Raw genomic sequence first — 21821 nt, forward strand, 5'->3', positions numbered from 1 at the left:
GTAATAATTTCTCTACAGCAAACAATTGTCTTATAGTTGGAACATGTTGAAGAAAATATTAACTCACAAGTCTTTTTTTGTTGAGTCTCAATCACTAAGAGTTCAAGGGACTTTGAGAGAACCCTGGTGTCCTGCATGGCCTGAGGAATGCATTAAAATCAAGCAGTGTATTTGTATTCTGAAACTACTCTTAGCTCCATACAAATGTTACTTGGGTTGTGGAGCTCATGTTTCTCGTACTGACACTATGACATCTGAAGAACATTTTGTCATGAAAGTTTCACACCAATTTTGTTTTGTTCTTTCTTCATTAGCCCCTGTGCGTCCTTTTCCAGTTTCTTCCTTTGCTGTTCTGCTGCTCTCTTTTCTCTCTCTTCTGCTGCCTCAGAACTTCTTTGGCTTGCCAGGCCGCATCTTCTTCTTCTTCCCATGCATTGGTATTTTCCTGCCAGGTACCCAGGTCACCTAATTCAGGAGACTGATGAATAAAAGGCATATCTTACGTAACTGCTAGTCTACTAGAGAAACCCGTGCTACCATCTGGGATGCCAAAATTTAATGGTTCTCTCTTCTTAATAATGATTTTCTGGGTTTTCCTTATAGCTGGTGTCATGTCCTTAAAATAGTCAGGTTCCAGTTGTTCTAAAGCATTTTGCTGTGTTGCCACATTCCCATTCCCTCCTTCAATCTTTACACTTGTGGGTGCATCTTCATTCCAGGAAGCCCACTCTTCAACATCTGTCTGCTTAGGAACTGATGAAGAATCAACTGTAGTTGGCAAAATTCTTTGGTCTCCACTTAATTTCCGTCCTCTGCCAGGTCTGCGTATTAATATCTTTAGGAATGAGAATACTGTTGCTAGGCAGGTACAAACTTTAAATAACCGAAACTGTCTGATACCCATGGTGGGAATCAAAACCTGCCCCTTCCCCTCCCCGCCCGCCCGGCGGAGGCTCCCAGCTGCTGCGGGCTGCGCGCGCACACAAGGCGCGCGCACGCGCACTGCTGGTCGCTTCCTCCAGCTTGCGCTCCGCCGGCTCAGTCCCAGCCCCGCTCATTCGAAGCTGGGCGCGCGCTCTGTCTCAGCCGCGGCTGCTGCCGCGCAGCTGCCGTAGCCGCCCCCTCGTCGGGAAACCCTCCCCCAGTCCCTCCTCCTGCCTCTCCTCCTTCGCCCTCGAAGGCGGCTCTCGGTAGTTCAACTCCATTATTTTATATTCTTTTTTTTTTTTTTTAGTTCTTATAGCACCGTTTAAAATTTTAAGATAGTCCCCCAAACACAGCTTTATTTTCTTCCTATTTTCCTGTCATTTCCTGAAAATAATACATTTGTTTTTCTTATTATATGAAATGAGCCTTGTTATATACAAGCCACATATAGGAAGTTGTAGCCTCGGCTTCTGAAGAGGGGAAGCTATGAAAACCCATGACTCTTCCCGCTTCCGTGGACTTAGGGCCATGCTCTTATTTAAGATCCTCTAAATCCCGTTGACAGGACCTCACCCGCTGATACTGTGGCTTGCCTCGCATCTAATAATATCCTGGATCTGAATTTCCTTTCAGATGTTTCTAAATTTGATTCCTCTTTGTTTCAGCCACAGAGCAATCCCAGAGGAAAGGGCAAAGAAGGTTATGATCCTTTTTCACCCCCTGGGAATCTTAGAAACCCAAGAAGGGATTCTCCCAAGAAGGGACTCTTCAGGATAAAAGATCTCCCTGTGGGGAGATGACTAAACCCCTTTATCTGGCGTGTGGCATTTGTGCCTTCTTACGGTAAATTCCTTTAGGGACGTGATTTCTAACAGCCTTTCCTGGAATCGGTGGATACCGTCATGTACAACATACAACTGAGAAGCGCAATTCAGACACAGAACTGGAGTCCATAAACAAATTAGCCCCCGTGTCCCTCTGCCACAGTCTCTTCCCTATCTGTGTGGCATAGTTTTACTTTGTCCCAGGCCGCGTTTCCTAACACAAGTGGTTTCATTTGGGTTAACCTCTAATGTTCCAGTGGCTTCAATGACATCCCATCATTATCCTTAGACTAGCGGCTTTTAAACATGATTTCTTAGCACTGGTCTGCAGGTCAACACCGAGATGTCCTGTGCCCCTCAACACTCAGTGGCTCCCACTTAGGGAAGGTAAGAAGAGAGCCCGTGCTGTGAACACCCTCCAAGGGCCCAGGCACACTGCTTGGCATTTATGTTCACTATCTTTTTTTTTTCTTTTTTTGCGGTACGCGGGCCTCTCACTGTTGTGGCCTCTCCTGTTGCGGAGCTCAGGCTCCGGACGCGCAGGCTCAGCGGCCATGGCTCACGGGCCCAGCCACTCCGCGGCATGTGGGATCTTCCCGAACCGGGGCACGAACCCGTGTCCCCTGCATCGGCAGGCGGACTCTCAACCACTGTGCCACCAGGGAAGCCCTATGTTCACTATCTTACTTCATCATTATAACCATATAGTCTGTAAGTATTATCACTTTTTTTTTTTTACAAATAAACCAAATCTCAGAGAAGTCATTTTGCTCTTGCACGTCACCATGTCACGTGGGACATGAAAGAGCTACAATTAAAGCCCTCAGTTCCGACTCAGATGAGACCAGAACCTTTCAGAGAAATCCCTAGAGGAAACAGGAGAGCAGAGAAAAGAACTGTGCTTCTTCTTTTCCTCACAGAGTAGATCTGTCACAGCTGATGCATCACAGTTGGTTCTCGAGTACCTGCTGACACTCTTTTGCTCGAGGCGTTGTGAAAGATGGGGTAAATTGAGATGGAGGGGGGAAAAGGAGCAGGGAATTGGGGAGCCTCATTCGAGCTTCTAGGAGCTGGTGGACCCTTCTGACCTATGACACACAAACCTGGGGGCCCCTCTTCAAGTTCTTCTCCTGGGAGACTTGAAGACAAAGCTACTTGTCTGAGCTGAGCAGCTCTAGGCAGAGGAAGGACAGCAGGACTTTTGTCAAAGTGCCAAATGGATGGCCAAGAGGAAGATAGTAGCGATGGTATCCTCTGGAGATGGCTGGCTATTCACAGTCCAGTGTAGGCTTGGCTCTATTAGCTGTGAGGTGGGGATGTACATTAAGATACCAGTCAGCAGTGTGGCCCTGTGAAAGCCATTCTCTATGACTGAAGTAAAGCAAAAATTTGGTTTTGAATTCTTATCATCATCCCCTGACTCCCCAGCCACGACTACACACGTGTGCACACACCCGGACACCCACAAACACAGAAGCTTGATATCTTGCCTTTGGAATTCTCAGGATGCCATGTCAACCCTGCCCTGGGTAGTAATACATATACCTCCAGAACTAGGAAAAGGGCCTGGTCTTTAGCCTTCAAGAGGTAATGGGGAGGTTTCCTAGCACAAGATAATACCGTTTCCCTGCCTTGCAAGTCCTCGGTTGGCACAGGTAATCTTGATTCCCTACCCTCTCCCAGTGCCCTGGTGAGATGCTCAGCGAGGCTGTGATGACAGTGGCTGACCCCAGGCTGTCCCGGCTGCCTGAAGGAAAATGTACTGCTCTTCTCACTTGCTGGAGATGAATGAAGAAAGTGTGTTACACACCGATATCAGGGGGAAGACTGACCTGAAGGGTAATCTGTGATACAGAGGAGGAAGAAGAGATCAAATTTAGCTAGTGCAAACTGAATTAGCTATAAAGGCGGAAGAAACCGCACAGCAGATCTTGAGAACAAAGAAAGAAGAGCAAAAGGCAGAATTATAAACCAGTTTAACCACAAGAGTGAGGCTAACCAAGGACGCTGAGTGAATCAGACCGCGGAGGGGTAAGGCCCTGTTAAGGCTGCACTGGGCACACACTGCCCTGGCCATCACACATTCACCTATTCTGACCGGATTTAAATGAGAAAAATTACATGTGAATGAAAGAAACAGGAATGAGGGAGCAAAGCGGCACATGCTGCATCTTGGAGACTGTTCTGGGAAAGCAGTCCTTGGAGAAGTTTGCAGTGAAAGCCAAGGTTACATAAAGGGGTTAACTTGCTCTCCGGAAGAGAGGCAGACAGTCAGTTTCTGCTGAGACGGGTCAACAGATACCTGTTTTTTCTGCTGTTTTGGTAGAGGTCATGGTAGTAATAAGTCCTGTTCCTGCATCCTGGCTAGCTTCCTGCAGCCTCCCACCACCTCAGGGCTAGAAATCAGCCCTGAGGGAATGCAGATGCTCACCCTGCGGTGGCCTCTTGTCTTTGTCCTGGGGATCAGGGCCCTCCTAGAGTGGGGTTGTAAACAAGGAGTCAATGAGTAGAACTGGCCAGCGATCACGTGGCCCGGGGGTTGTTTGAAGGCCCTCACAAAGAAAGAGACAGGTTGGAGTTGGAAGGGTTAGTGACTTCTCTCAAGTAAGACAGCAGTCTGAGCATTTGTTTTGGTTGGCCAGGGCCACAGATAAGAGCCTTTCCAGCATCTGAGGTCTTAGCTATGGAATAATGATAGCTTAGCCTGTTGTAAATAACAAGGGAGGACCAGACTTGAACAGCTGTGGCTAAAGCTGTCTTCAAATAGATATCACCCACTTAGTATGGAACACCATGTGAGTGGTTTTATGTGTACATTTTACCTTTACATTCTCTATTAACCATCACAATAACTCCATGGAGTAGATACTATTTATTTTATGGATTAGGAATTTCAGATCAGAGAGGTTGAGTAACTTCCTTAAAGTCACACAGCTATCAAATAGCAGAGTTAGGATTCGAACTCAGGACTCCAAAGTCAATGCTACTCCCCCTGCTGTGTCTCCTGTTAAAAACCAGCTATATACCCTCACCCTTGCCATGCAGAACCCCAAGGGTCTGTAGTCAGTATCCGTACCTTGAGCCAGACCTGGCCTTATTCTGGTTGATCTACACTTCTTAGTATAGTGTGTTAAGGATCCATATTGCATTTTTTTGACTCCTTTCATAGAGACAGTGGTGTGCAAACTTGAGTATAGATCAGAATCACTTGAAGGACTGACTCATTAAAGCACAGATTGTTGGCGCCAACCCTACAGTTCCTGATTCAGCAGGTCTGGAGCAGGGCCCAAGAATTTTCCCTTTTAACAAGTTCTTAGGTGTTGCTGGTCTGGAGACCACACTTTGAGAACCATAACACTCAGATAATGATGCTGGGGTCGGTGCCGGGGGAGACAGAGGGGTTAGTGATGTCCTGGAGAGGTTGGAGGGAAGGCAAAAATTCAGGCTGCAGAGCCTCAAACTGTTGGGGAAATCCAATGCACATTGTAAATTAATGTGTGTTTGTTGTCTACTTTAAAAGTACCAGGACAGATTCTTGACACAAGTAGATTTACACCTGCACCCTCACAAAGGGAACTATTTCGCATCTTCTGAGTCAACCTCACATGAAAGTGGAGTAATTCTCTCACGCACTCTCAACTTTTATAGTGCCGGAGTCCTGAGGGATTGTTTTGCTGCTAATGCCTGTTTCTCTTCCATCCAGCGTCATTCTTTAAGAGTCTGGTATCCGGGGAAGTGCCCCTTAAATGCAAACATGTTGAGAAGGTAGTAAGTCTATAAGAGGCAGTGAACATGGAGGTTAAGGGTGCAGGCCTTGGAGTCAGACATCCTGAACTTCAATTTCCACTCTGCAACGTATTTATTTATCCTTTATCAGATAAATCATCTGCCAATGAGTAAAGCAAGCGTTACAAAAATACGGAGCATTGTCTTACGGCATCGTGAGGCTAGAGTACTACTTTAAGAGAGCAGAGCATTCAAGGAGGAGGACACCAGAGGAAGGTAAATGATGGGGGCTGACGCAGGAGACATGCTAAATGTTGGACTCTGATGTCACCATGTTGCACAATATGCCTACAGCTGGAAGAGAGAACTCCTCTTATTTATGAATTAGACTAAACAATCCTGGTATTTATTTGTTTATGCTTTTCCTTTCTGGAATTGACGATCAATCCGCATTACCTAAATCAGAAAGTTCTCAGATTTCTTTCCCTCCAAATAATATTTAGGGGAGTTAAGTGTAAATGGAAATGAAGCAGATGGATTAAATTGCCACTTAAGTACACAGAGGCTTGAGAAGCAAATGGAAAAGGCGATTAGCCAAATTCCCATTCTGAGTTCACCGAACCTGAAACACTTGAAAAGGTATTTGCCAGGTGAAACACCCCCAAAATGCAGCTGCAGCTCTACAGACCCCAAGCCCTCTGTCACTGGTCTCCCAGAGTCCCCACCTGCCACTCACCTCACTCTGCTTTCACCAAAAGCCATACAGACAAGCAGTGAACTTGAGAACATATTCCAATTATTACTATTCTTTTAACAATGAAACTGCTCTAAAAACTCTCTGCTTTTGAAACTGGCCTTCAAGCCTTACTTATAACTTTTGCCACTGAAAAGCACAGAAACAGATCAAGGTGAATGACTATATGGGTTTGAAATCCACTACTGATGTATTTATTCATGTAATTGGCAGGTATATACCAGGCAACTGCAATGTGGAATGAATGAATGAACCAATATGCAAGTATTGTGTCCTAACTCAGACAATCAGACAGCAGGATGAGTGACATCCCTCAAAGACATTATACTTTAGAAAGGGAAGTAAAACTCACACACACACACACACACACACACACACACACACACACACAGATGAAAAGAAGGATAGTATCCATTTGTAGCCAAAAAGAGGGATTACAGGAGTTTAGCAAGCAGAGTCCAGAGAGCAGCAAATTTAAGTAGAGACTATGAAAGAGATCTGAATTCTCAGCTTGGCCTTACCACTCACTAGCTGTTTCTGCCTGGCAAGTCACTCTGGGCCTCGGTCTCCCCACCTATGGGTAGTTGGAAAAGATTCATTTCCTAGCATTAGCACCCTTTTCATTTTTTGTAAATGAAATCTTCACACAGAATTCCAGTATATTAAATAAGTCAAAGCAGAGCTTTCCCAGGAGACACTGGGTGGAGCCCTCTCTTACCATGTCATCCAAAGCAGACAAAACAGAGGTGGAAACCTCTGGACTAGATGCTTGAAGGTAATATCAAGTCTAAAAATCGATAAGTCTGGAAAATCACTCCCAGATGAGGTGAACAAAGATGTCTTCAAAGGAGAGGCAGAAAACCGGATAAATACAAAGGAACTCAAGGAACGGGCACTTGCTCATGGTGTATGGACTTGCAAGCGGCTTGACACCCAGCAGTAATGAGCTTGTCCACTTTCATGGAACAAGATGAGTAGGAGGGGCACTTGCTTCCAAGTCAGACGGCTGAGTTTAACTCATTATGCTATGAACACAGCTGGATGACTGCGGACAAATCATTTTATTTCTCTGAACCTAATTTCCACACCTTTAAAGTGGTTTAATAATGTCTATCCTCACAGGGTTGCTGTACGTTTTCAGTCAATTTTATACACACACATGCTTTTTTTATTGTGGTAAAATAAAATTTACCATCTTAACCATTTTAAGTGTACAGTTCAGTAGTGTTAAGTATTATTCACATTGTTGTGAAACAGATCTCCAGAACTTTATCTGGCAAAACTGAAGCTATATCCATTAAACAATTTCCCACCCCCAATCCCTGGGAACTAATATGCTGCTTTGTTTCTATGAATTTGACTAGTTTCCTCATGTAAGTGGAATCACACAATATATAACATTTTGTAATAGACTAATTTCACTTAGCGTAATGTTCTCAGGGTCATCTGTATTGTAGCATGTGACAGTATTCCTTCCTTTTTAGGGTTGAATAATATTCTATTGTATGTATAAAACACATTTGGTTAACCATTCATCCACTGATGGATATTTGGTTTGTTTCTATCTCTTGGCTATTGTGAATAGTGCTAAGTGAACAGTATACAGTTAACCCTTGAACAACACAGGTTTGAACTGGGGGTGTCCACTTACACACAGATTTTTTTCAATAGTAAATACTACAGTACTACACAATCTGTGGTTGATTGAATCTGCGGATATGAAACCACAGATACAGATGGCTGACTATAAATTACACGTAGATTTTCAACTGTGCAGAGGGTCAGCGCCCCCGGCTCCTGCATGTTCAAGGGTCAACTGTATTTGAACAACCCTGATTCTTTAAGTATTGGCTTTCTTTGTTTTTTTGATATTTTTGTTTTTAAGCAAAGATCAGTATGCCTTGTCATTTCTATTTCATGAATTTTGCTATTCTATCCGCACACATTTCCTGTTCTTCTTGTAACCAGTATAACTCCTTCATGACCAGGGTAAAGATGTAATGAGCGGCTCTTAATAAAATATAAAGACCTAATTAGCCCAGCTGCGTTTTGAACCCATAACAGTGACATCATTGTACAATGATTCAATTGAGTTCAGTAGCTATTGCCTTCTATTACAAAACTGCCTACTCCTGAACTAAAGCAGCAGTAAGAATTAGAAAGATCATCTCCAATTTTCATTAAAATACTCTTGGGTTTCTTACTTTGTCCCCCTGCTTTTCTTCCCCCTTTTTTTCCACCAGAGAAAGTCCAAACAAGCTTGCACGCATTTTGGAACTAGACAGATTTTGTCTCTGAATTTTCTGCTTTCCTATTCTGTGAGCTGAATGAAATATTCCAAACATGAGTCTAAAATTACCTTCATTTGTTTGATGTGAGTTAAAGCATTCCAGACAAAATTCTGCTTCCACACAAAATGTGGTCATCCACTGATGACATGACTATTAACAGCAACTAAGACATAATTATTTTAGTGGTCACCCCACAGATTATCTGCCCAGCTCTCCTTTTTTACCCTTTTTAGTGTAATTGCTCTCCTCACTTTGACATGATCTGCGTTGATATTTTTCATCATACTTGAATTTTTTCAACCAATTGCTGCAATTAGTTTGCTGCCTCCTTCTTCTAAGATTACAATTTTATGTGTGTTTGACCACTGGGAATTCTTCCACAGGTCACTGACACTGTGTTCACATTTACAACAGCTCTTTAAAATCCTTGTTTGCTAATTTTATCATCTCTTTATCTGTTTGTCTTGACTGATTTCTCTCTTGGTTATGGGTAACATTTTCCTATTTCTTCACCTAATAATTTATGACTGGATGCTGGACACAGTGAATTGTTAGTGCCTGGATTTTGTTCCTTTCTTTAAAAAGTGCTAGTCTTAGTTTACCTGTGGATCATCAAATTATTTTGAGGCTTCTTATAAAACTTAGTAAGAATGGGATTTAAGTAGACTCTGGGAATTATTCAGCTTCTAGGTCCCTAGTAATTCATCATTTTCCCAGCAGCTCTTCTTTGCCTGGCCTTGTGGAGTTTTCACTGAAACGTGTTCAGATTAGTAATTATCCAAGGAATTGAGGAAATCCCTATGCAGATTTCTATGCTTTTCTCTTTCTCTAGTATTCTGTGCCACAAATTATAGCCAACTTAGTGCCTCAAACTCTGATCTCTGAAACTACTCAGCTCAGCAAGACCACTTTGCTCTACCTGGGTTTTTTCTTCCTGTGCAGAGTCCAGAAGTTGCCTGCAGGTAGGAAGCTGGGATGGTCATACTGTTCACCTTGTTTTTCTTTTCTCCACCTCCACAGTCCTCTGCTGTCTATGGCTAAATTTTTGGGAACAGTTGTTTTCAGATTTTATAGTGAGAAGACTATTCAGGTACCAGTTATCCTGTCATGGCCAGAAGGTCAAAAGTTGATTAAAAGAAAAAAACGCTGCAATTTTTGAGATTCTATTATGGACCATGGGTTTCACATACATTATCTCTATTCTTTACAACTGTCGTTGAAAGGTTGGTAGTTTATTTTCATTTTATGGACAAAGGATCAGAGGTTCTAAGAGGTACTGTCATTTGCCCAAGATTGTATAGCCAATAAATGAGTTCTGATTCCAAAGAATATTTGAAGCAATTGGTAGATCATTCCTTTTTTATTTATACAGCTACACTGGCTTTATCATTCTATTTTTTCTCCTTCCAGAATCCTTATCCACTGATATTTTAAGATGACACCTTCTTAAATGGAGACAACCACAACCCTACAGTTATCTCAAAGGACTAACAGGTCAAATTTCCTGGAGCTTAAATTTTATTTAATAGTAAGTGTTTTAAAACATCACTTTTATTTTAAAACAAATATATATTATATTGATATGTATTTATATGTAACAAATATATATACGTGTGTGTGTGTGACCTATATTATGGAGTAGAATTCATAGTCAACGTGAATATTTAAGATAAAGTTAAAGGTTTTAGAGGCATGTTGTTTTTCACCAGGAGGCGGCACTGGGTTATTTTCTCAGAATCCCAGAAGTATAACTTCACTTTCTTCTATTAGGGGCACTTGTGAAAATTTTGTGACACACATAGGCATGAGGATATGTGCATCACATAATGGTTGAAGGGAGGATAAGAATGCAAGTAATAGACGTTAGAAATAAAAGGGTATCCCTGTTCCATAATAGGAGGGCGTATAGTTTTGCCTCTCACAGTATTTTCTGGTCTCTAGTTTTATTTTATACTGTAGTGCATCCTGGTTGCGTTTATGAGGGAACATTTTATCTCCCTTCTCTCTACCGTGGTGGCTTTCAAATTTATGAGTCTCTAAGACTCACTCAGGGAACTGTTTTTTTTTGCGGTACGCGGGCCTCTCACTGTTTTGGCCTCTCCTGCCACGGAGCACAGGCTCCGGACGCGCAGGCTCAGCGGCCATGGCTCATGGGCCCAGCCCCTCCGCGGCATGTGGGATCTTCCCGGACCGGGGCACGAACCTGCGCCCCCTGCATCGGCAGGCGGACTCTCAACCACTGCGCAACCAGGGAAGCCCTCAGGGAATGTTTTGAACACTCAGACTCCCAGTCCCCACCTCCTGAAGATCTGATTCTGTGATCTGAAGAAGGGCTCAGAAAGCCACATCCCATCAAGCTCATGTGATTCTAATGGTCCTCTGACCACACAGAGAACCACGGCTCTTTCATGTATTACAGGTGTTGTCCAGGGCTCTTCCACAAGCCTGGGGAGGAGACAACGCCTGCCCATACTTCTTATTGGTGGGCAATAACGACAGGCAAATAATACCAACTGTTGAAATGAAATTTATTTCAGTCATATTTTCGAACCTAATTATTTGAGTTGGCCAAGCAAAAACCAATTTATAAGTGCTACAAAATTTCACCAAATGGCTCATGAGCTGGGATCTTAGACTACAAAAGCAGAACCACACATTTCCTAAACTCAAGCAGCTCGTGTGCTAGTCAAAAAGACAGATGTGTGAGCAGTTAAATGACAGCGTAAATCTGATAAGTACTATTCCTGAGGTAGGAAGTGGGAGAATGGCGTACAAAACAGCTAACGGCGAGAGGGCACTCCGTAAAAGCCACATTAAATCAGTGACATTTAGCCTAGCACTTGAAGGATAAGTACACATTTTCAGTAACACCGGGGGCAAAGAAAACGCACAAAATACCTAATCTGACCCTTCAGGCCTGTCCGTGGAATGGCTAGAAGTTCAGTGTGGCAGAGGACAGGGTGATGAGATGTAGGGAGAAAAGCCCATCTCTTCAAACCATAACAGGTGGGTCTGTCCAAGAGCTAAAGACAAGGGCATATGTGGCAAGGAATGGAAGCGGGTAAGGATAAAGTACAAAGGGACTGCTTAAATCCAGTCAAGATGCAGCCCGGGGCCTACTCTATGCCTCTGCAGAGCCAGAGAGTTGTTTAAATGCCCAGAAAATTGCGCCCAGATGTTTTGACATGAGGACCTCATTTCCCAGGAAGTCAATTAGACACATTTCTTGCTTATCCATGGAGCTCTGGTCTCTGCCAGTTATTCCGCACTCCAGGGGATGTGTCGTGTCTCCCCAGTGTAATTGTCATGTATGTGTCTGCAGCTAATTGATGCTTGCTTGCTTTTTAATAACTAGTCAGGTGGTGGTAATAAAAACTGGACTAAAAAAAAGAAAACAAACCTGGGCTGAGTTTCATTTAATGACTGTTTGGGTAATGAAAATTCAGAGCAGAGGAATCCAAGCACAGCCTGCTTTGATCTTGTGGGCTAAAATGGAGGAGGGCCGAGGGGCGTCTACCTGAGATCCAGGGGTGGGGTGAGGAAAGGAGGCCAGGTGTGAGCTGAGCCTTTTTCAATTCCCCGGAGAAAGACACTGAGTAATCATCAGTAGAGCAAATAAACTTGTCTTAGAACATTCCCTTCTCATTTTCTTCACCCTTTTCCCACTCGTGGTACTTCTTCCCTCAAAATGGTTTCATGTAGCCCTGTTTTACCAAGCTGCCCACTGGAGAATTGCACAAGGCCTGTCCAACAGGAAGTGTTGATCTCTAGGTACCACCTTGATCTACCACATCCAACAGGAAGTGTTAATGGAGGACTGCAGCAAATGTATGACAGACAGTTCTACCAAAAGCCCAGAAACCTCTGGAATAAAAATTTAGATCGCTTCATTAGGCAAAGAAACTGAATCAGTTGAAGCTTGGGCAAGAGGGAAAGAGAATACAGAATGGGTAATGTCAGAGGAAATTCATTAATATCAGCTACACCCTTGCAAGTAGTTAGGAAATAATTATTTTAGCTCCTCTATGTATTGTTCTTGCTGTTTTCTATTCACCACTCAAGCCTGGGCCCCTGCACTTAACACTAGACTCCTTTATTCAGCCGACCTTGACATCTGCCCTTAGAAGTCTTATAGGCATCTTCAACTAAAAGTGTCTAAAAACAGACCTTTATCTGCCCCAATTCCTCCATCTCAATAAATGGCAACCTCTAACTTTCCATTTGCTCTGATCCAAAACCATGACATCATTCTTTATTCCTCTCTTTCTCTCACACTTCACATTTAATCAATTAGCAAATACAGTTGGCATTCTACCTTCTATAGAAGTCCAGAATATAATGATTTCTCATCACCTCCCCCTCTATCTCCCTGGCTCAAGCCATCATCATCTCTCCAAGAACCAGAGTCTTTCTGTTGGCAGCCTCTGAGAGTTTCCTGCATTCAGGCTAAGAGATAACTTTTATTGAGCTTCTACTAAGTGCTAGCCACTGTTCTAAGCATTTCAAGAATAGGAATTCATTTGATCCTCATAACAACTTCATGAAGTCAGCACCGTATTTATCTCCAAGGCTCCAAATGAGGAAACAGAGGCATGAGAATGTAATCATCTTGTCTAAGTTCACAGTCCTGGTTATTGTCTGTCTTAAGGCCTGATGGGCTGTCTCCTCCTCTGATGCTGGGCACCAACAGTGTCCTTCCAATAAGTTATTATTAGTAAAGATAACTTTATTTTGCTTGCATCCAAAGAACCATCATATGCTGGTCTCACCCATCAGAATGTCCTTCCCCATGTTTTTTTTTTACCTTAAGGAAAGACATGTGATTAATTAGTGTTCATAACTGGTAAGTGGTATATGTATGTGTGTGTGCCGGAGACCTCAGAGGGGAAAACTGCATTTTCATAGAAGACTCCTAAGTATAGAATCCCTTAAGCCTAGAGGAATGAATAATTAACAGCAAAATTCCTGGCACCATGATAGGTTCATGATGGAGCTTTGGGGGAAGAGCGGGGGAAATCTGCTCATAGATGATTTCCCTGAAGTCACATCTCATTATTGATCCCTAGCCCTGGCAACAGCCCCTATGTTTAGCCTGAAGCCTCAAGAAAAGACTCAATCCCTCCACTGCTCTCATACTGAAATTTTTCTGAAAACTCATCTGCTGGTAAAGTTCCATGATATTTTAAAAGAGGATTTAGAATGTCAGGTTAAGATATTTGGCAAACTAATAAAAATATAAAGAAAAATAATCCTATCATCCCTCACTTTTATTCCTATTTCTCTCTTTCCAATATCCCTCCCTCCCCACTCCCAAACCCTATCATTTCCAAGAGGCTAAAAGAAGCTCTATATATCATACTCAGGAGATTTTTCTGGTTTCTATCCTTTAAAATGCTCCAAAGGTAACAGTGGAGATGAACATTAAGTAGAGATGTTGATTTGTTAAATGTGGCCACTAATTTCCTCCCATAAGAAAAATATTAAAATGGCCTTTGGAGCCAATTTCTTTAGAGCTGTTTTCACATAGTTTAACAAAAGGACAAATTTGCCAACTGCCAATGAAACCAGCAGTAAAAATGAAACCCTCGGGAAATGCTTTAATCTAAACCACATTCAAAATGGATATACTTATCAAGTATGCTTTTTAAAAAACTAACAGTTTTCCAACCACATACAAAGGGATGGAAGGTGCTTTATGTTAGGAATTACTGGACAAACTCAAGGTTCTTCCAGATCTGATTGTGTCCAAGGTCAGAATAGTCAGTACCAGCAGAGGACTTACAAGGAATCAAACAATCTTGGTTACTAACACAAACAGATATCACATCTCCAACCCCTGTGTCCATCTCAGCTTATCTCATACTCTGCAAACTAGCAAAATGAATTCAGAAATCAAATATAGAGAGGGAGAAACAACAAAAGGAATACACAGTCCTTAGGACATATATTAATTGGGTGGAGGGTGTGAATTATTCATACTGATGAATGCTTGTTAAATTCATCTTTTCATTCAGCAAAGATTTCTGCTACATGTGCTGGGGAAACCACGATGAATGAAGGTCTCAACTTTAATGCTAGTGTGGAATACAGGCACTGCAGATGTTTTTAAAGGTGTGAAAAGTACTATGAAAAGTGCGGCAGAGGAAGCTGCAGAAGCACATGATGGGTAAAATTATCTGGGGGTCAGACTAGGCTTGTGTGAGGAAGAAACAACTGGTACTGAACACGAAGAATGAACAAGAGTTAGCAAAGTAGAAGAGCGTGGTGAAGAATGCTGTAGGTCTTTCCTACATGTTTACACGTCTGGAGAGAGAGGAAATGAAAGTTGCCCAGCAGGCAGCCAAGGGGCTACATGGAAGCAGGGTGCAATGGGGTTGGAAAGGTGAGCAGAGCCAAAGTGTTACTTAAACAAGGTTTGGATTTAATTTTAGGAGCAAATACATGCCATTGAAGGCATTTAAGCTATAACAACAGGAAGGGTAATATAATTAGACTTACAGTTTTCAAAGAATATGTTGTATGTAGACTAGAGGCTAGATGTGAAAAAGACAAGAATGAATAACTTAATTCATTCACTAAATACATATTGTACAACTACTGATGACAATATTTGCCTAGGTGCTAAGGATATGGCAGCAAATGAAAAAAAAGATAAACATAGGAACATCAAAAAAGGAGATTAATAAGGTAGCCCAGATGGGAAGTGAGGGTGCACGGACTAGGATGCCGACTGTAAGGCGATCTGAGAGATTTATGAGAGACCTTCCATATGATTTAGTGATGATAATACAGGACTAGAAGTGAGAAAGAGGAGTCACGGAGTACCAAGTCTTTGTCTTGCACTATTTATAAAATGCAATAGGAAAAAACCCTGAGGGACACACAAGTTTGCGGAAGGTGTCGATAAATTCAGCCTTGGACATGTTTCCAAAAGATCTTAAGGTGTGTTGGAACATCCAAGTGGAGAAATCAAATAAGAAGCTTTATACGAGTAGGTGAGGCTTGGCTAGGGTCAGAGATGGATCTGGGTAGTCAGTGAAACCATGGCAGTAGATGAGATGGGCTGGGAAGAGTATAGCAAGTGAAAAATAGAGCCCTGTAGAATTCTAACACTTACAGGTTACTTAGAAGAAGAGCTAATAAAGGAATCTGAAAAGGAATAACCAGAGAAACCATGGTAAGTGGAGTTTTGAGGAGGAAGAAGTGGTCAACGGTGACAAATGTTTCCATGAGGTTAAATAAGGACTTCAAATTGTCCATTATATTTAACAATACGAAGGTCATTGGCAACCTTGATGAAAGCAGTTACAGCGCGTTGGAGGAGGTAGAACCGCATTATAATGGGTAGAGGAGTGAGTGTGAGATTGGGAAATAGAGATGGTCAGTGATAACAACTCCCTTATGAAGTAGCTGGAAAAGGACAAAAAGTAAAGCAGGCAGTCAAGATGTGATTTGGTCTAGGTACAAAAAAATTGGGGGCTCTTCTCCCAGAAAGGAAGGCCCAGCCCAAAACTGCAATACGAAAGATGCCCAGTGAGGGGTGTGCTCAGGCACCCTTCCAGAGCTCATCATGCCCCCACACCCCAAAGATTTGGTAAACTGTACTGGCTTCGCACTCTCATCTCTACCCCATCTACGTGCTTCTTGTTTTTTCAAATGGGGGAAATCTAAGAATGTTGAAAAGCTGACTGGAATGAGTCAATAGACTTGGAGAAATTAAAGCTCCTGGAATTAGAAGGGATTTAAGAAAAAGATAAGCTCCTGGAAAATAAGGAAGGTGTGCAATTTAAAACAGAGTGTAGGAATCAGAATTTTATAAAAGTCGCTTAAATTACAGCAGCAGATAAGGAGGAAAATATGATTGAAATAGCTGGATTTGTGAATTTGGTAGCACTAGTTTGAGCAAGTTCCTGTCTGATCATGTCTATTTTCTGTACAAAAGAGGAGCCAGATCTATCAGCTTAACTGAAGGAGAATATATTTGGTTTGGAAGTTTGAGGATTGTGAGACAGTTTGAAATGGGAGAGTGGACTGAGAGATTGCTGGGTAGTATCATGCACTCAGATGAGATGATGGCCACGAATTTAAGACAGTGTCAAAAAACACCCAATACATCAGACACAGGCATATGAGAAAGTGGGTAGTTGGATCCGTCCAGGATGTGGGGTTTTTCCAGGTGGGTGTAATTAGTGTGGGAAGTTAGGTTATTAGAAGAGAAGTTTGAAATGATAGAATGCTGCATATAGGCTAGATAAAAGTGAGAGAGGCAGGAGGTAGAGGAATCAATGAATGAGAAGTCCTGTTGTGTGGAATAAGAGGGGTCACGAGGAGAACCAAGTCAGCAGGCTCCAAGCAATGAGTCTGAATTATGATTCTGGAACGGTTCTGGCTGATCGACAGGCTCCAGACTATGGCTGTGTGAGGGTGAAACTGAATGGAGGAAGAGGTCCTTGAAGAGAAAGAAACTGAGAGGCCAAGGTATAGGATGGGTTGTTTATAGAGCATGAAAATCCCCCTGAATGATGACTGGACTTTGGAAGCAGAGGCAAACCACCATCAGGATGAATACTCAGTGAGAAGGAGTCACTGGGTGGTCAGCAAATAATAGTAAAAAGGAGACATGAGAGGATGACGGACCGAAACTCACGAGCCTCCAAGAAGCAAGATGGCAGGATCATGGTCTGGCAGCCTTAGGAAATGAAAATCACACCAGGCCATCTCAGAGCCTAGGATCAGCGGAGGGATGTAGCAGAATGAGCCCCAGGGGAAGGCGTATCCCAGGTGGGACCCTGGTTTCTGCTACAATCAGGAGGTACAGGGAGAATCAAATAAATAGCACAAAGATATAAGGGAGTTTGTTCGTCAGTGAATAGGAGTTCTGAGTGGCAAATGGAAGGGGACAAGGAGAGAAACTAGAGTGGAGGGTGACAGCAGGGGAGAGGAAGCCCCCAAAAAACTACAGGAAAGGGAAGCTACAAACTCAGGGACACACAGAGACACACAGGACGGAGCAAGAGTAATGATGTGATGCCCTTTCAATCCTATTTCGTTAAGTATCTGTTTAATGTTTACTTAAAGAGATTAGGGGGGAATCTGATTTTCTATTGATAAAAAAATCTGGATTTTTTTTTGGCTTTTTAAAAATGAAGGATAGTGATTTTGCAATGTTGTGTTAGTTTCAAGTATATAGCAAAGTGATTCAGTTACACATACATTTTTTCAGATTCTTTTCCATTATAGGTTATTACAAAATATTGAGTATAGTTCCCTGCACTATACAGTAGGTCCTATTGTTGTCCTATTTTATATATAGTAGTGTGTATATTTTTATAAATGAGGAGTTTAAGATTAAAAAAAGTATCTGTGTTTTTAAGTTCAAAATATGGGAAGTATTACTTACATTAAGCACATGGAAGGACAATTTCCAAGATACGAAGTTTCTGTTTTCTTCTTCTCCTCACAAATTAAGACAGGCAGCAGACACTAAAGGAGGGACCTCTATCCCCCTGACCTTATAATCCTGATTGAGGAACTCCTGCTAGAACACTTACTGCCTTTCTGGCTCCTTTACCCTCTCCTGCCCAAGGGACAGTGACATGTCTAACTGGTGAGCTCAGCGTGTGCTGGGCTGAGCCGTTTCCAAGCATCCTTCCCCTGCTTCGTCCTGCCCTCAGGATGTGCAGGTTCTCTGCTCTCCTCCAAGGGGAGCACTTCCTGGAGAACGAGTTAGCAGAGCTCCGCCAGGGTCTGAATACATAAGCCTTTCTCGCTCAGGGGTAAAGGATTAACAAGCCCACAATGCACACAAAGAAAACGCTACCTTCTCAAAACCCCTTCCACAGTAGTAAAGCTAACATTCTAAATCTCCTTCCTTCCGTCTCTTGTGTCTCATTTCTCAGGTGGCTCCAAACTCAGGATGAACATACACAGATTGCGGCTTATTTTCCTATTGCTGTTATAACAAATTACCACAAACTTGGTGACTTCAAATGCTATCAGTTTATCATTTGACACTTCCGTAGTTCCCAGGGTCCGGGGATGAGTACGTGAACATCTTAAGGGGCCACAGGTTGCAGGCTGCCTGATACGCCCTTTGCAGGCTCAGTGCTTCCTACTTTGAGAGAGATGGGGAAGTAGTCTTAGCAGGGCTATCCAAGCCTTCCCAGATTTTGTGTCCAAAAGCCCACAGCCATTGTAGAGATTTCGCTAGGTGGCTTGGAAATTTAAAGTGAACTTGAAGGGAACCATGAAGATGGAGGGATTCCCTCCAAATTAACAGGAAGTTTGGGGAGCTTGGAGAGTGGAAAGGAAGGTCGTGGAGTCAGCTGGGAATCTTTCCCCCACCTGTGAATATGGAACAAGCAGTGGCAGGTATGCCCTTGGAGGCAGGACCTCAGCACCAGGGTTCCCAGATGGAGCAAAGATCTCCCTTCCGCATGGGAATGTATGGTGCCGGAGAACCACCAGCCGCCATGGTGCCTTGAACAGTGAGATCAAGGGCCTTCTCCGATTTTCTGCATCACTGGAGACACTTGCTCAAAACAAGTACGACTTTTGAGCTTCCCTGGTGGCGCAGTGGTTGAGAGTCCGCCTGCCGATGCAGGGGACACGGGTTTGTGCCCCGGTCTGCGAGGATCCCACGTGCTGTGGAGCGGCTGGGCCCGTGAGCCATGGCCGCTGAGCCTGCGCGTCCGGAGCCTGTGCTCCGCAACGGGAGAGGCCACAGCAGTGAGAGGGCCCCGTACCGCTAAAAAAAAAAAAAAAAAAAAAAGTACGACTTTTATCCTCCTTCCTTCATTTCAGAAAAACTTCCTTTTTTGTCCATGGTTTCCTTCTCCCCCAACCCCTTTCCTCCTCCTCCCCCTTCGTCAGTTTTCCCTGTCGACTTTCTAAACCAGATAATTTCTTGGAGAGCATACTAAATTATTTAGATTTTAAATAACAAATCACTCATTTTCAGTACATGGAACAATGCCCAGCATTGTTCAGTTTTTCTAGCCAAATGAGACACAACGTGCCAGCTGGCTGATGCTAAGGTAGATAGATATAAGGGGTAGACACGGAGATGAGATTGGTAGAAATGAAAATATATATATATATATATTTTAGCGTCTTCACTGAAGACGCTGGGGGCCCTGGCTAAAGCGGGGCAAGTTTACATTTCTTGTAAGGAAATCCGAGTTAACTGGCCCCACATTTCCAACATTCCTGAGAATTCTGACCTGCCCCTTCCGTGGAAAGCACAGAAGTCCAGAAAGGACAGTCTCCTGGAGGATGCCTGAGATAAGCAGTGACAGGAAGCACGGTGGCTAGGAGGGTGGGAACCAGACCTCACTGAACCCACCCAGGGTTCGCTGCGGAGGACCCAGGGCTTTGAAGTGAAGCAAGAAACTCCTTGGCTTCTTGGTTCAATAAAGAAGCAGCGGGTGGGCGGTTCAAAGGCACAGGGAGAAACCTTGATACCCTGCACGCGTGTGTGGGTAAGACTCCTCTCTGCTTTCCCTGACTGCATGCAGTTCAGGCTCAGCCCTGAGTTGCGGTCAGCACTGCAGGCGGAACCTCTTTGCTGGGCTGCTGGCTGCAAGACTCAGTGCACAGTTCAGATTTTTTCCCTCAAGTACTGTATTCCAGACTCCTGTTCCTGAAGATAACGCTGTCATTATTCTTAGCTGATTCAGCAGTCATTTACAGATACTTATTGACTTGTTTGTGGCTGTCTAGCATCCTATCTCTATCCCTTCCAGTTAGCATTCCATCTTTCCTTGGAGAGATTCCGTGGAGCCTTGCAGAAGGGTGATTTCTAACACCACCTTCCCCCAACAGGATCCTCCTTTGGAAGCTCATAGGACCTACGACCAGTCCACTGGATGCCTGCTTCTGAGACTCAGAATCTTGAGCGACTGTAACCAAGGCAGGAGGAAACTGAAAGTTCAAATTGATGAGAAGTTGTGGAAGAGCAGTGGCATTTGGACCAAAGTGGCTTTCCAGCATGACCCCGGCTGGGCATCTGGCTGCTCTGCCCCAAGCCTCCCTTGGCTTCCTGTCAAATTGCCACTCTTGGACCTTGAGTATCCATCCTATAACTGCAGGGATCCCTCCCAGTATCCTGCTGGCCAGTGTCCTTTTAGTTAAGACCGTTTGCTTGCAGTCAGGAACCTATTGTAGTTTTTATAGAGCTTTGAGCCCATCAGTCAAGATAGTTAAGAAACAACATTTAATATTCCCCCCTTATGCCAGTAAAAGTTGAGTTGGCATGGGGACAGAAGGAAGATGAGTACAGATCACTTAGAATCTGGACTGGTCCTATGCATGGTTTCTGTGAATAGTACAATCTACTCTGAGCACGGATGAGAACGAATGGCTGTATTGAGGAGGAATGATGAGATAGGAGAACCAGGCTGCTTCCTAGCATTCTTCTATGTCAGTGACATCATTATCTATGAGGAAATACTGAGAATTCCCAGAACTCCAGACACAAAAATCCCTAAGCAAACTATATTCTTTCTATCATACTAATCACTTGGATTCTCTCAGATAATCATACACAATCAGCCATTTGGTATCAGAATTCCTAGGGATTAACAGTGGTACAGAATACTTGAAAAGTGCAATGGAAAAAAAAATCCAAAAAACCTGGAAGAGACAACCTAAAGGAACAGATATTTAGACTCAAATTCTTTGGGACTCTAAGGCCGTCCTAGGCACCACAGAGAGAGTCCAGTCAATCTGTCTCCTCTTCTTTCACACTGATAAGTAGGGCTGTATTTACTCATAAAATGTCAAATTTAGTTGATACCTTTTATTTAAAGAAAAGTACTCTAAAAGCTTAAAAAAAAAAGTATACCCAACTTAAAGTGACAGGTATGACATCAGCTAACAAAAGATCCACAGAGAAGAGGTCAGGAAACAAATTCAGCTGAAATATTCTAGAGAAGACACACTTCCTAGAAGTGGTAATAGAAGAGTCATTTGCCAGGGACTTCCCTGGTGGTGCAGTGGTTAAGAACCTGCCTGCCAATGCAGGGGACACGGGATCGATCCCTGGTCCGGGAAGATCCCACATGCTGCGGAGCAACTAAGCCCGTGTGCCACAACTACTAAGCCTGCGCTCTAGAGCCCATGAGCCACAACTACGGAGCCTGTGTGCCACAATTACTGAAGCCCGCGCACCTAGAGCCCATGCTCCGCAACAGGAGAAGCCACTGCAATGAGAAGCCCGCGCATGGCAACGAAGAGTAGCCCCCGCTTGCTGCAACTAGAGAAAGCCCACGCACAGCAACAAAGGCCCAAGGCAGCCAA

The 21821-nt window shown here is 43.4% G+C and overlaps 1 pseudogene across 1 annotated transcript; it reads right to left on the minus strand.

Annotated features, from left to right (window-relative positions):
- Window positions 1–269: 269 nt before the first annotated feature.
- Window positions 270–1552, minus strand: LOC307196075 (receptor-binding cancer antigen expressed on SiSo cells-like; annotated as a pseudogene). The gene has a single exon. The product of its transcript is annotated as a receptor-binding cancer antigen expressed on SiSo cells-like (transcript).
- Between the last annotated feature and the right edge of the window lie 20269 nt (window positions 1553–21821).

The sequence above is a fragment of the Stenella coeruleoalba genome (assembly GCF_951394435.1).
Source record: "Stenella coeruleoalba genome assembly, chromosome: 13".
Taxonomy (NCBI): Eukaryota; Metazoa; Chordata; class Mammalia; order Artiodactyla; family Delphinidae; genus Stenella; species Stenella coeruleoalba.